We start from the raw sequence: 12,878 nt of genomic DNA, 5'->3' as shown, positions 1-12,878 counted from the left end.
TATATATATATATATATATATATATATATATATATATATATATATATATATATATATATATATATATATATATATATATATATATATATATATATATGTATATATATCTATTCACAGGTGGGACACAGGGACACAACTTCAATGGCGCGTAACTAATATGGACCGTAACGACTTACGTGCGCGGGGGGCTTGGGGGGGTGAAGCGCCCCCACTGTATAGGTGTTGGTGTGGCGCGAAGCGCCACCCCAACAGCTAGTATTTTATAAATGCTCATATTGTCGAATGTTTTGCGTATTACTGTTATCTTTTTCAGATTTCTCTAACACAACAATTATTTTAGTTGTATTATAGTGTTTACTGACTATCCTCCATGTTAATTGTTTATCCGTTTTATTATCACTTTAATAGGTATTACAGTCTTCTCATCTGAATTCAAATGAGCTGCCCTTTCCTAATCCGGCTTTAATTGTTCCACCTTCTTCGTTAATTCAGCTTCTAATTGAGTCGCTATGGGTAAACTGGGATGTAATACTGGTAACATCCATGATAAATGCATTACATCTACTTTATAGTTCTGGGCTCCAGATTTTATAATCATATTGGAAAAATTGGTTCTTCTTCATATAATTTGATGTGTGACACCTCTAAAAACACGTTAATTATCTTGAAAAATCCAATTAATTGTGATGTAAATACATATAACCACGTGACTTTCTTTTATTTTATTCGATCTTTTAAATAGACCACTATTAAAAGTATTATTTCGTTTTGTTGTAATGGTTCCATCACCTGCTGCAACAGGTGAAATAGTGCTTTCAACACACAGGATACAGGAGGAGCGGAGCCTTGGGCTCGAAAACCCTAATTTGAACTTTTTGAAGTCCCAAATCAACTTATCAGACCCTGTTTTACAATTGTCCCCCTTCCTTCATCCACAAACGAAAGTCATTTGTGACTTCCAATCTAGAAATTTCACGGTAGACACAATTCCTCATTATTAAACCTTTCAACTGCAAATTACAAAACAAATCGTATAGGAAATTTATACCCTACTAGTTATTATTCCTGATAGGTAAAATTCTCTAATGGGAATTTTTAGATGAAACCCATTAGTGTGTTCGTCCTCCAATTTTGTCCCATATTTAGAAAAATATGAAACGGAAGAAAGTAATATGGACTGCTTTTCTAAAAAAGGATCAAAAAGGAGACAATAGGCAATAAAAAGAAATACTTTTTAGTGCGGTTTCAGCAGAAGGGATGGCTGTCCTCCTCTTATTTATGCGGTTTCAGCAGAAGGGATGGCTGTTTTTTCTTATTCATTATTCATTTTCAGTTTTAATACATAATTCATTTTAATTTAATATTGGTTTAATAACTCATTTAGTTTAATAATTCACATTTAACATTTAATTCATTTAGTTTAATAATTCATCTACTTACCCAAAAAATTTCATAAGCATGTTTAATGTAATTATTCATTTTAATTTCTAAATTTTACTAAAGCTCTTTAATTATTTTTTGGAAACCTCTTTCTGTAAATTATTTTCAATGAGTTCATTGAAGGAAAAGTATATTTTACTGAGGCGACGCTAGAACAAGGTCTCTGAAAGCCTCGGATTGGAGTTTAGCATTGTTCATGGCTTGTGGTGGGACCAAATGCATGTAAATTCTAAGGATAAATTCGGCAGCTTCTTTATCCAAAGCTAGATAGATATATCTACCTAGAATTTCTTTACAAGACTTTCCAGGGAGGATGGCAATTTGCAAAAGATGTTTTTATTAAATTTTTCTTATAGTTTTGGAAAACGTAGGTGCAACCTATATAATAATTATTGTTATTTCGTTCTTGTTGTTGCTTTTTACACTGATTTGAAAACACTACTTTCTTTCCATAAATTTCATGTGAAAAAAGAAATAAAGCTCTAATGCTAATAATCAAGAACAGAATAAACAGCTATAATAATACTAAGTGGGTGAAAAAAAACATTTAATTTAAAAATAAATTACGTACAAAACTTTTGTAGCTTAAAAACTTCCTTGTCTCTAGCCCCAATACCGTCTGTAACCATAGCTGTACGGAGCGTATCCATATGATGGATATGCATAACTATATGTAGGGTAGTAATGACTATAATAATGATTAGGATAATAACTATAGTGATGGGTTTCTGCTCCTTTCAGATCTTCTTCGACAGGAGCTTCCAATTCAGATGCTTCTCTTCCAGCCTGTAACTAGGATCGTCCATGGAAAGATCACCTCTGTTAGCTGTTAACCCTCTTTTCATATCTTGAAAATCAATAGCTGGTTCCTTTTCATTATTTGGTTTGGTTAATACTGCAGTGATATAAAGGGCAACTAGCAGAATCTAGAAAAAAAGTATTTATATTGATGTAGATAGGTATGTTAAAAATGTGTACATATCCATTGGAGATCTGTATTCTATTAATGCTTAAAAGACACCAAGAACAACACGAAAAATTAAGAGAAAAGTTCAATGTGAGTGTTATGTAAGCATTTGTAAGTTCAAATGCCGAATTCAACAGGAATATCAATTATGTATCTAAAAATTTATAAAACTTATGCTTGCATAAGTTTTACCACCCATCTTAGCCTATCCCGAATTTTGGATAGAGCCTACAAAGAAAATGGTAACAAATTTTAATTAATGGAAATTTTATTGAGTTTTCGGATTTGATTTGGGGATTTAGTTCATATGACAGCTATTTTAGGTACAAATACTCCTATCAAAAAGTGCAGTTTAGAATAAAATGTGTCAATAGTGTATTGATATCAATAGGGAAGAATATGAAATGAAATATCAAATATCATGAAGTGATTTTCTTTAATAGGTTCGTCGATTTCATCTTTCCAGATAAAATTACAAGAGGCCAAAAAAAGGAAAAAAAGAACAATATAATAAAATTGGTGTTGTTAAAATCATCCATAGTAAAGAGCAATCAGTGAAACATTATAATTTGAAAAATTCCAAACGTTCAAACATTTCTAAGAGCCTGCTGAAACGAATAAAAATTGAGAGAAAAAGTTCAAAATACATAGGATAAAAGTGAATTATCAAAAATCAAATAAAGGGATATTAGGTCATTATTGAATACAGAAACACAAATAAATTGACAATAAAAATTGCAATAAAAATTAAAATTCAATACTAATAAAAAACGATTAAAACACAATAAGATAAGACATCTTTTTAACAGGATTTATTTTGCATCAAGTGCATCAAGATAAGTTCAATTATCATTGTTGGTCGAATCTTAAATATCCATTACAATTTCAGCTTTAATAAAATAATTTGTTACAATTCTATTAATTTATTCGGTTTCACTAAGGTACTAAACCATGTTACTTTGAAATAATTGTTATCTCAAATTTTTTGAAAATGAATTTCACGAGATTCAGATTGACTGCAAAACTAATAAAACAAACTAATCTACAATTTAAAATGACAGGAATAGGCTACTCACATATTTCATTATTAGCAATTTTTGGAGAACAACCAACTTCGACTAAAAGATTCAACTGATGATGTAAACTAAAGAAGTCCTTATATATGTTTGAAAATGCAGGCTATGTTTTCCTAAATCAAACTAGTTTCAGGTGAGAAAATACCGGGACTTTTACAATTGACGTGTGATGTCGCAGCGGTTAAGAACCGACATGAATTGAAAACAAAGAAGGGGTACAATATCATTCAAGAGAAAGCCTTATCAAAAGCAAGATATTTGGGTACCTCAGTGCAAAAAATACAGGTTTACTGTAATTGTAGATTTTTGGGGTCAGAGGGAGGTGTATTTATATGGTTTATTTAGCCTGAGTTTATGGGGAGGAATTTAGCTTTAGTCCCTCTCCAATAATACCGCTTTGTGCCAAGATTATGAATTTCTTTTGCTTGCCGATTATTTTTTACATAGCGTGTAAAAGTTGCTACCAACAACCTACTAAAACTATGATAGGAGAAGAAAAAAGTCAAAATTTGACTTTGCACATTTTTAAAATGTTTCTTTTTAGAAGGGTTTGGAAAATGCGAAAAATTGCTTGAAGTCAAAACATTCCATTCTTCAATACTTGCCATCTTAAAATATCCCTGCTCTTACTCTTACAGCTCTTCAGCTTGCAGCCAGGGCTGTAAAATTTCTGGAAAATTTTCTACTTTCGAGATGGCCCGTAAAGTGTTCGCAAGCCAATCAAAATTTGCTGGCTCTAAAAGTTTCAAATCTGAAGCTCCAACAAAGCACTGTCGTGGTATTCTCAGTCAAGTGAGAGACAAGTTCAGCGTTTAAAATGCTTGGTCAGATTATGGTCAGGTACTCGCAAATTTTCCATATGAGTAGGTGGCAGGTCGAATTAACTTCCTTTCAGTTTGCGTTTATGTATTGCTTCTGAATAATCTTGTACCATTTCTCTATTTTCTTATCTCTATTTTTTGTACATTTTTTTGAGATTATGTATGCTTTTTGTTTGGATTCTTAAAAGAGTTCTTTTTTTGCTTTATTTCATTTTGTCGGTTTATTTTTTCTGTGAACGTTTGCTTGTTTGAATGCACTGAAAGTATAATTTATGGCTATATCATACTTTTCAGATTTCCAAGTCACTGTCGCTTTATTATACACCTTTATTTTATACACCGCTTTATTAAACCGAATATCTACTCTAGAAAAGACATTAGCTTCATGTTGAAAGCCTATCAAATAATACCATTGTGAATAATGATAATGTGATTGAATTAACTTTTTTGTCATATAAGCAGTAAGTTTGTAACAAATTTTCGGTTTGCTAAGGATGGTTGTGGGGGGGGGGGGCTCTCGCTGTCTCAGCTAAATACTGAAGGACTAATCTCTTCTTTTAAACAAATTGAAATTCTGATGGATGATTTGCAGCCACATGTTGTTTGTCTGTGTGAGACTTTTTCGTATGTCTCTAATGATTCAGTGTTTGATTTGCCTGGTTGTTTGACTGAAAGATTGAGCCGGGTTCAGATAGGAAAGGGAGGTCTTGCTCTTCATGTTTGAGATAAATTTGCATATTCCATTCGTGGGGATTTTTCTTGGAATGTTGAAGAAGTTTTCGAACGACTAATTTATTGAAACTTCAATCTCAGGAAAAGTTGGTTGTTGCTGAGGTTTATCGTGCTCCAAGCGGTTCTATACCATATATTATGGAATATTCTTAATCAACAAATTCAGAGAGTTGGCATGGGTAATTTTAACTTAAATCCTTTGGATTCTTCTTCTGTGTCATTACACTTTCTCGCTGTAATGCTTTTTTATGGTATGCTGCCAACGATATTTATAGCAACTGGAGTAACTGACCCAACAGTCATTCTAATTGATAATATTGTTCCTTCTCTACCAACTCTTAGTAGGTATGTCTTGGTTAATAACCTTTCAGACCACTTTCCTATTCTTTTGAAGTTTGTCCTTCCTGAGCCTGTCTCTAGTAGAAGTGCATTGTAAGCCAGTTTTACTTATCATTGCTGCTTTGAAAAAATTGCAACTTTTGAAGCTACGTTTTTCTCAAAAAATTTGGGATGAGTCTGAATCTCTAACAAATTTGTTACGGGTTTTATTTGTTTTATGATTCAGTCAAGTCTGTAATACTTCTAACCTGAAACCCCTTCTCTTTGCACTTACGACTAAGAAATATCAGAGTCTTTGAGCCCTTGGATGACTCCCGTTTTACTCAAGACCTGGAAAACAACAATTATCTTAATCAAAACAACTTGTAGGATTTTCTCTTCCCTATATGGTACTTCATCTCAGGCTCAGATGATATTCCTACTAGGGTTCTCAACTTCATTTTACAAGCAATTGTCATATCTTTCACAGAACTTGTTTAAGCTTCTTTTGATCGGTATTTTCCCATCTATCACTTAAACGTGTCAGAGCAGTATTTCTATTTAAATGGGGCTCAGGGAGTGATTCTTGAGATTACAAATATATCTGTCTCTTGCCAGTATTCAGCAAGACTTTTGAAAAGGCCCTGTTTTCTAGACATAAAAGCAACCTTGATGCAAGACAGTTTCTTCAAAACTTTCAATTTGGGTTTCATACCAGTAACCCGACAAAGAATGCTTGTACTTTGCTCCTTAGTTTCACTAGCTCAGCCATAGACTCTTTTTTAATGTTTGCTATATTTTTTATTGGACGTTAAGAAGGATTACAACATCATAAAATATGATATCTTTCTAGTAAAACTTGGCGAAAAAGGAGTACATGAAATCATTCACCCTTGGACCTATTTCTATCTGTCGAGTAGGAAGATTTTTATTGGTGAGAACTTTCTAAATGTCTCTAAGGTTGAAAATGGAGTCTTCTAAGGATGTATGATGGGTATAATACTTTTCTTTATATTTGTGATCTTTTTTATAAATTAAAGATTTTTTCCCAATGTTTTATTACCGTTTGTGTCACCTTAACCGTATTGATGAAACCAGGTTCCAGTCCATCTCCGATGGCCACCTAGTTGCCTTCGATGATGACGATACGCTTGTCATGGTGGGATTTGACCAAGTTTCACTGAATCTTTCACTGAATCTAAATCTTGGAATCCTTTTTAATGAGAATCTCATCAAGGAAACCTCATCAAATTCTCTGGATCTATCTTAAGTCTTAGTTTATTTACCTTGATTCAATCAGATACCTATTATTATCCTATCGCTTGAAATTTAATATCCTACACTAATTAGTGTAGGATATAAATAAAAAGTTATTTTAAATAAGACATTATAAGATATGCAAAGCGTTGTTGAAATAGTAGGAGGGAGCTTCGGGACCCACCCTATTCCTGAAATTCCAGGTTCCTAAAAGGAACCTGGAAGCTAGGGAACCTAGGTCCAATATCCTAAAACCAGAAGTTATATAGGATGCCGCTATATTTTTGTTGACGAATACTTTATGAAATGGGCTGAAAATTATGTAGCCAGTTTGGTCTAATAAAATTATTTCTTCACTATGCCCAGGAAATGTTTTTCTTGACATTTGTCTTTTATCAAACTTTTAGTCCTTTCTAGTTTAGCCATTTATCTCCCCCCATCCTATCCTACAAATTGGATATAATCTAACGTCATGAGAAAAAGTTATTTCTATTGTTCTTCGGCATTATGAACAGCTGCTAGTAAGAAACACGCCAACTTCAAAAATGACGGAAACTGTCAAACTAAGTTAATTGTGTTGCGAGAGCAACACTTTGGTTTTGTCCTGTTTTTTTTTCCTATGTGTCCGATCTGAGCTTATTCCTGGAAACTGGTAAGGGTCTATCTTTTGCGGTTTTTACGGAAAGTGTGGACCTCAGGCCGGATTGACGAATATGACATTACTTTTTGGAAAGCTCCGCAGAACTATTACCTGGGGCCAAAAAGGATGGGTTTTGCTTGTCCACGAGCCAGAGCCTATGGTGTGCGAAGTGAAGTGGAGTTATACAGCCCATGTCAGAGAGGAGTATCTGAAATTGTGCAGCCAAGCTTTCGTTTCATAAAAGCATGTTTCTGCTTTCGAGTGGAAAGCTCCGTTCTAGCAGGCAAGCAGACAGGCACCACTTTCAAATTGAAGATGGACTAAAATCTATAAGTGTTAAATATTTGCGACAGTTACCCGGTCCCACAGCCAATATATCTTCTTTGAGTGATAAATAGTGATAAATAGGACTTGTAAGCAACAGTTGGCTGTTAGGTAATAATTGAGAGAATCAAATTTCACCACTTGTACCCCCAAAGATAGTACACTTGTCGAACCCTCACTGGTTGTATTAGTGCTGAAAGAACGAGTAGAACCCATGTGACCAGTTGCATGCGTTACTATACTTTAGCAGAGGCCCAATGGTCACCTTAAATTGCGAATACTGGAGGTAGTGAGAAGAAAGACACTATCGAAACAATGGTAGTAAGACAAACTAGTGTTTTCCAAAGATTTGGGCTAAGTTGTTAGTCAATAAAAAGTACCATATAAAGATAACAGAAAATTTTCTCTCAGCCTTACCTTATTGAACCTGTCGCCAAACCATCAAGTTTTTACAGTCGCAGCCAAACGCTCTCTTTTTCATGGCCGGCCATCTGGTGGTCTTGCGACTTACGTTAGATCCTCTCTATCCACTTCTATGTTTGACTCGGCATTAGACTTTCTCACTGTCAAAATCCAAGATATGGTTATAGTGAACCTTTACCTCCCTACAGACTATCGTGATGATCGATCAGATAGACTGTTTGCCATAAGTATTGCAAGGCTATCGAAGTGTATTGATAAAATGAAAAAGTACGGACTTTCGTGTCTGATAACAGGTGACTTTAACTGTGATCTTGAAAACCTGAGCGGTAAAAACAGTTCAAGTTCTAATCGTGCTAAATATGTTATTCGGTATGCTAGGTGATGAATTTGTACTCGTGTCTAAGAATAAGAATTTTTCATATGTTCATAATTCGGGAAGTATGTCAAACCTAGATCATGTTATTCACACTCGATCAGTTACACCGAGTGAGGTTCTTGTTTCTGATTCAAACTTTACATCAGATCATTTTCCGTTGTTTTTCAATATTGATTTAAATGCTAGTGCTTCGCCTCTTCCTGGAAGGCTCCAGAAGCGTCCTTATTTTGTTTGTGATTGGAAACGTGCGTCTATGAGTTCATTTCAGTCGACTTGTGATGAACTTGCTTCAAAAATCCGTGTTCCTTTTGATCTGCTGATGGTTAGTTCAAAGAACTATCTGGTGGAATCACGAATTCGATTGAATATTTATTGTAGTGAGCTTGTGCACGCATTACGTCTCGCTGAACAGTCAGCTGTACCATCTAGACGGGTTTGGCCTGGTACCGAAGTACCAGGCTGGTCTACAAATGTTAATCTGCAAAACGCGTGTAATTCGGCAAAATTTTGGCTTTCGGTTTGGCTTGAAGCTGGCTGTCCACGAGACGGGTGGGTGAATAAACTTCAAATTCATAGTAAACGTAAATTCGCGAAAGAATTTTCACTACACCGTAGTGCAATTTTTCGTTCTTCATCTCAGGCTATCCTTACCCAGCCAAATAAACTTTGGTCTTCATTGTTTAAAGAAAGATCTCATGTAACAATGACCTCAATATCTCGAGATAGTTGGGTTCAGCAATATAGAAATGAATTTTCGGCTCCTGATATCAGGCTACAAAAAAGCTTCGGTGTGAAACTGTATGATTTCTTCTCACGTAAGCGAAAAGGAAACAGTCTGGGTGTTATAATTACGAGGTGCTCTATCCGTACTGCTATTAGAAAACTAAAAAAAAAAAAGAAATCGCGCGGTTGCGATGGTATATCAATTCAGCACCTGCTGTTTTGCAGCTAGTTGTTCCTTGAGCACCTTGCCCTACCTTTTCAAATGATTTTGAACCTGGGTATAGTGCCTGATTCTTTTTCAATAGGAATATTAACACATGTGCCTAAAAAGGGAAAGTCACTTAGCCAGTGCCCGTCATTCCGACCTATAACTGTGGCTACAGTTTTTGTTAAGTTATTTGAGGCTCTTATTGTTGATGAACTGCGGTAAAAATGCACAGTTTCTGACTATCAATTCGGTTTTCAGCCTAGTCTAGGTTGTCGCCACGCTCTTTCCGCTCTTGTTTCGGCCTTGATAGATGCCGAGAAAAGCGGTGAGAGCATAGCTCTCGCTGCGCAAGATGTTAGAAGGGCCTTCAATTCACTAATTCATGAGCAGATTATTTTAGATATGGACCTAGCAGGTGTTGACCCAAGTATGTTAAACCCTTTATATGATATGTATAAAAATTTAAAAGCTAGGCTTAAGCTAACGACAACATTAAACCTGACAAATAACCCGGTGCTTCCCGTTAAAAAAGGTGTAAGGCAGGGTGCATTGACATTACCTATTGCATTTAATAACAGCATCGTTAAACCGCAATCTAAGTCAAATCTGACATACATTCTGAGAGGGATTGATCTATCGTTAATAAGCTATACAGACGATGTACTTAATATGAGCCGCCTCCTTCGCGCGGTTTAGAGGAGAATTTTATCCAGTTTCAAGTAGAATATGGAAAAATAGGTCTTCAGTTTAATGAAAAGAAATCAGACGTGTTGTTGTTTAATGCTAAGTAAGGGTCTGCTGTTGATGTTAGGCTGGGTGGTGCTACTGTTCGGCTTGCCGAACACATAGTTTATTTGGGGATCCCTATTGGTCGGTCGCTGCTTGAAACGCGTCATCTTTTGCAGAGTCATCTGCAGAAACGGATATCTTTAGCGTATAGCCGTATTATAGTTTATAAGCGTCAGTTTGATCGGCGGATTTTGGCCCATCTGTATAATGCAATGGCACTACCCGATTATCTGTATTTAAGTCCCTTTTGGAGAATATTCCAAAAGGAAGTTAAGAAAGAGTTGCGGTCTACATATTATAAATATGCGAAGTACCTCTTAGGGCTTCCACCATGGACAAGTAACCGTATTGTGACAAGTCGGCATGGGATTATCGACCCTAATGAAGCGATAATAGCCCAGATCGCCAGATATAACTCTAATATTGTCACTCATCCTTGGGCAATTATTTTGAGGCAATAGATTGTGTTTCTTGTAGTTAGATATCCATTTGTTCTTTATTTTTCTTGTGTTTATGTATTCTTCTGTAGCGTGTTTTTTGCTTTTATATCTTATACTCCATCTGTTTTTTTTTTTTTTTATGGGAAATAAATATATACATACACACATACATACAAACACAGGAAAGCTAGGGCAAAAAGGGGAGAATGACAGAAGGAGAACAAAATAAAGGCAGGGAACAAAAGGAAGAAGCATATAGAGAAAAAAGGGGCTATTAATGGAAATAGCTGCAAGAAGAATTTCTCAGCCTCAATAACAATTGTCAATAATACATTTAATAGACTGCAAATCTCCAGCCAATGCAAAAAATAAGATGTATATATGTATATCTCTAATTTTAAAAAAAGTTCAGGACTGAGTTGGTGGCCGGAAGAACACTGGGGGACAATTATACAGCCCAAGTTGAATCACAAGAGACAAGATGCCTCTGTGGCTTTAGTGAGGTGCAATGCAATGAAACTAAAACTAAAAAAAGCTAAAACAAAAAGATTTGGATTAGCTCTGGAACACTTTTTGGATTAGATTTTCTGGAACACAAGTTTTTTTTAACTGAAAGTAAGGAGCGACATTAAAACTTAAAACGAACAGGAATAACTCAGCCTATGAAAAGGGCTGTTCCCTCCTCAAAGCCCTGCTCTTTACGCTAAAGTTTGACTCTTTCTCTCAAATCTACTTTTTCAAATCTCTTTTTTAAATTTACATCATTTTCTATCTATTTTACCTTCTAAAAATATAACATAGTAAATGTAATATGGATTAGCAAGTACTTGATCTAATAATAGCTTAGTTTCTATATCAGAACTTGATCCACTTCGATAAATATTCGATTCATGCTTTAAAACATTAAAGTGAAAGAAAGGATATCCTCTTTTGAAACCATTGTAACTTACAATTGTTCCACTATCAACATTTTTATGTTTGTGACCTAAATGCAAATTCGTTGATAAGCGTTAGAATAATCTTCATCAGCATCACTAAACTCACATTTAAAATCTTCTTGTTGATATTTATATCCATTTAATGTCACTTATATTCTATGAGTGTTCATATTGTCGAATAACATATTGTTTTGCGTAAAATTATTATTTTCTTCAGATTTCTCTAACACCAATAATTTTAGTTGTATTATAACGTTCACCGACTATCCTCCATGTTAACTCTTTATCCGTTTTGTTATCACTTTTATTGGTATTACAGGCTTCCCATTTTAGTTCAAATAAGCTGCTCTTTCCTAATCCAGCTTTTAATTGTTCCGCTTTCTTCGTTAATCCATCTTCTAATTGAGTCGCTATTTGTAACTGGGATGTAATACTGGTAATATCCATGATAAATGCATTACACCTACTTTAAAGTTCTGAGCTCCAGATTTTATAAACATATTGGAAAAATCGGTTCTACTTAATATAATTTGATGTGTGACACCTCTAAAAACACGATCAGTATTTTGAAAAATCCAAATAATTTTGATAATGGTAAATACATACTAACCGCGTGACTTTCTTTTGTTTTATTCGATCAAATAGTTCGTGGTAATGAACTGTAGTAAGGAGCGACCCGGCTTAATAGTAACCGAAACTATAAAAACGGAGTTTTGATACCAATAGTTACGTCAAAGAATCACATTTTAATGCTGATTTTAAATATATAAGTTTCATCAAATTTAGTTTTACCCTTTTAAATAGACCACTATTAAAAGTGTTATTTCTTTTTGTTGTAATGGTTCCACCACCTGCTGCAACAGGTGTAGAACTGCTTTCAGGACATAAATAGGGACGAACACAGGAGGAGCGAAAGTTTGGGCTAGACAACCCTAAAACTCCAAATATTTGAACTTTTCAAAGTCCCAGATCAACTTGTCAGACCCTGTTTTACACCACTCCCTTTACCCACAAACGAAAGTCGTTTGTGGCTTCCAATCTAGAAATTTTAGGGTAGACACAATTTTTCACTATTAAACCTTTCCACTACGAATGAAAATTCAATTCTTATAGGAAATTACCCTACTAGTTATTATCCCTGATAGCTAGAATTCTCTAATTAAAATTTTTTGATGACACCCATCAGTGTGTTCGTACTCCAATTTTGTCCCATATTCAGAAAAACATGGAAAAGAAGGAAGTAATATGGACTACTTTTCTAGAAAAAGCACTTAAAAGGGGACAATAAGCAATAAATAGAAATAACTTTTTAATTCGGTTTCAGCAGAAGGGATATCTGTCCTCCTCTTATTTACGCTATTCTTTATTAACTTTAACTTTGAATACATTATTCATTTTATTTTCAA

At 34.7% G+C, this 12,878-nt stretch overlaps 1 long non-coding RNA gene across 1 annotated transcript; it reads right to left on the bottom strand.

Moving 5' to 3' along the window:
- Nucleotides 1-1,970: 1,970 nt before the first annotated feature.
- LOC136032121 (uncharacterized) lies at nucleotides 1,971-3,745 on the bottom strand. Its single transcript, XR_010618648.1, has 2 exons — nucleotides 3,484-3,745; nucleotides 1,971-2,366 (listed from the first exon to the last, which is right to left on the bottom strand). It is a non-coding gene; the product is annotated as an uncharacterized LOC136032121 (long non-coding RNA).
- Nucleotides 3,746-12,878: the final 9,133 nt, after the last annotated feature.

Source organism: Artemia franciscana, chromosome 10 (assembly GCF_032884065.1).
Source record: "Artemia franciscana chromosome 10, ASM3288406v1, whole genome shotgun sequence".
Taxonomy (NCBI): domain Eukaryota; kingdom Metazoa; phylum Arthropoda; class Branchiopoda; order Anostraca; family Artemiidae; genus Artemia; species Artemia franciscana.
This window is presented reverse-complemented; position numbering and strand designations above follow the sequence as displayed.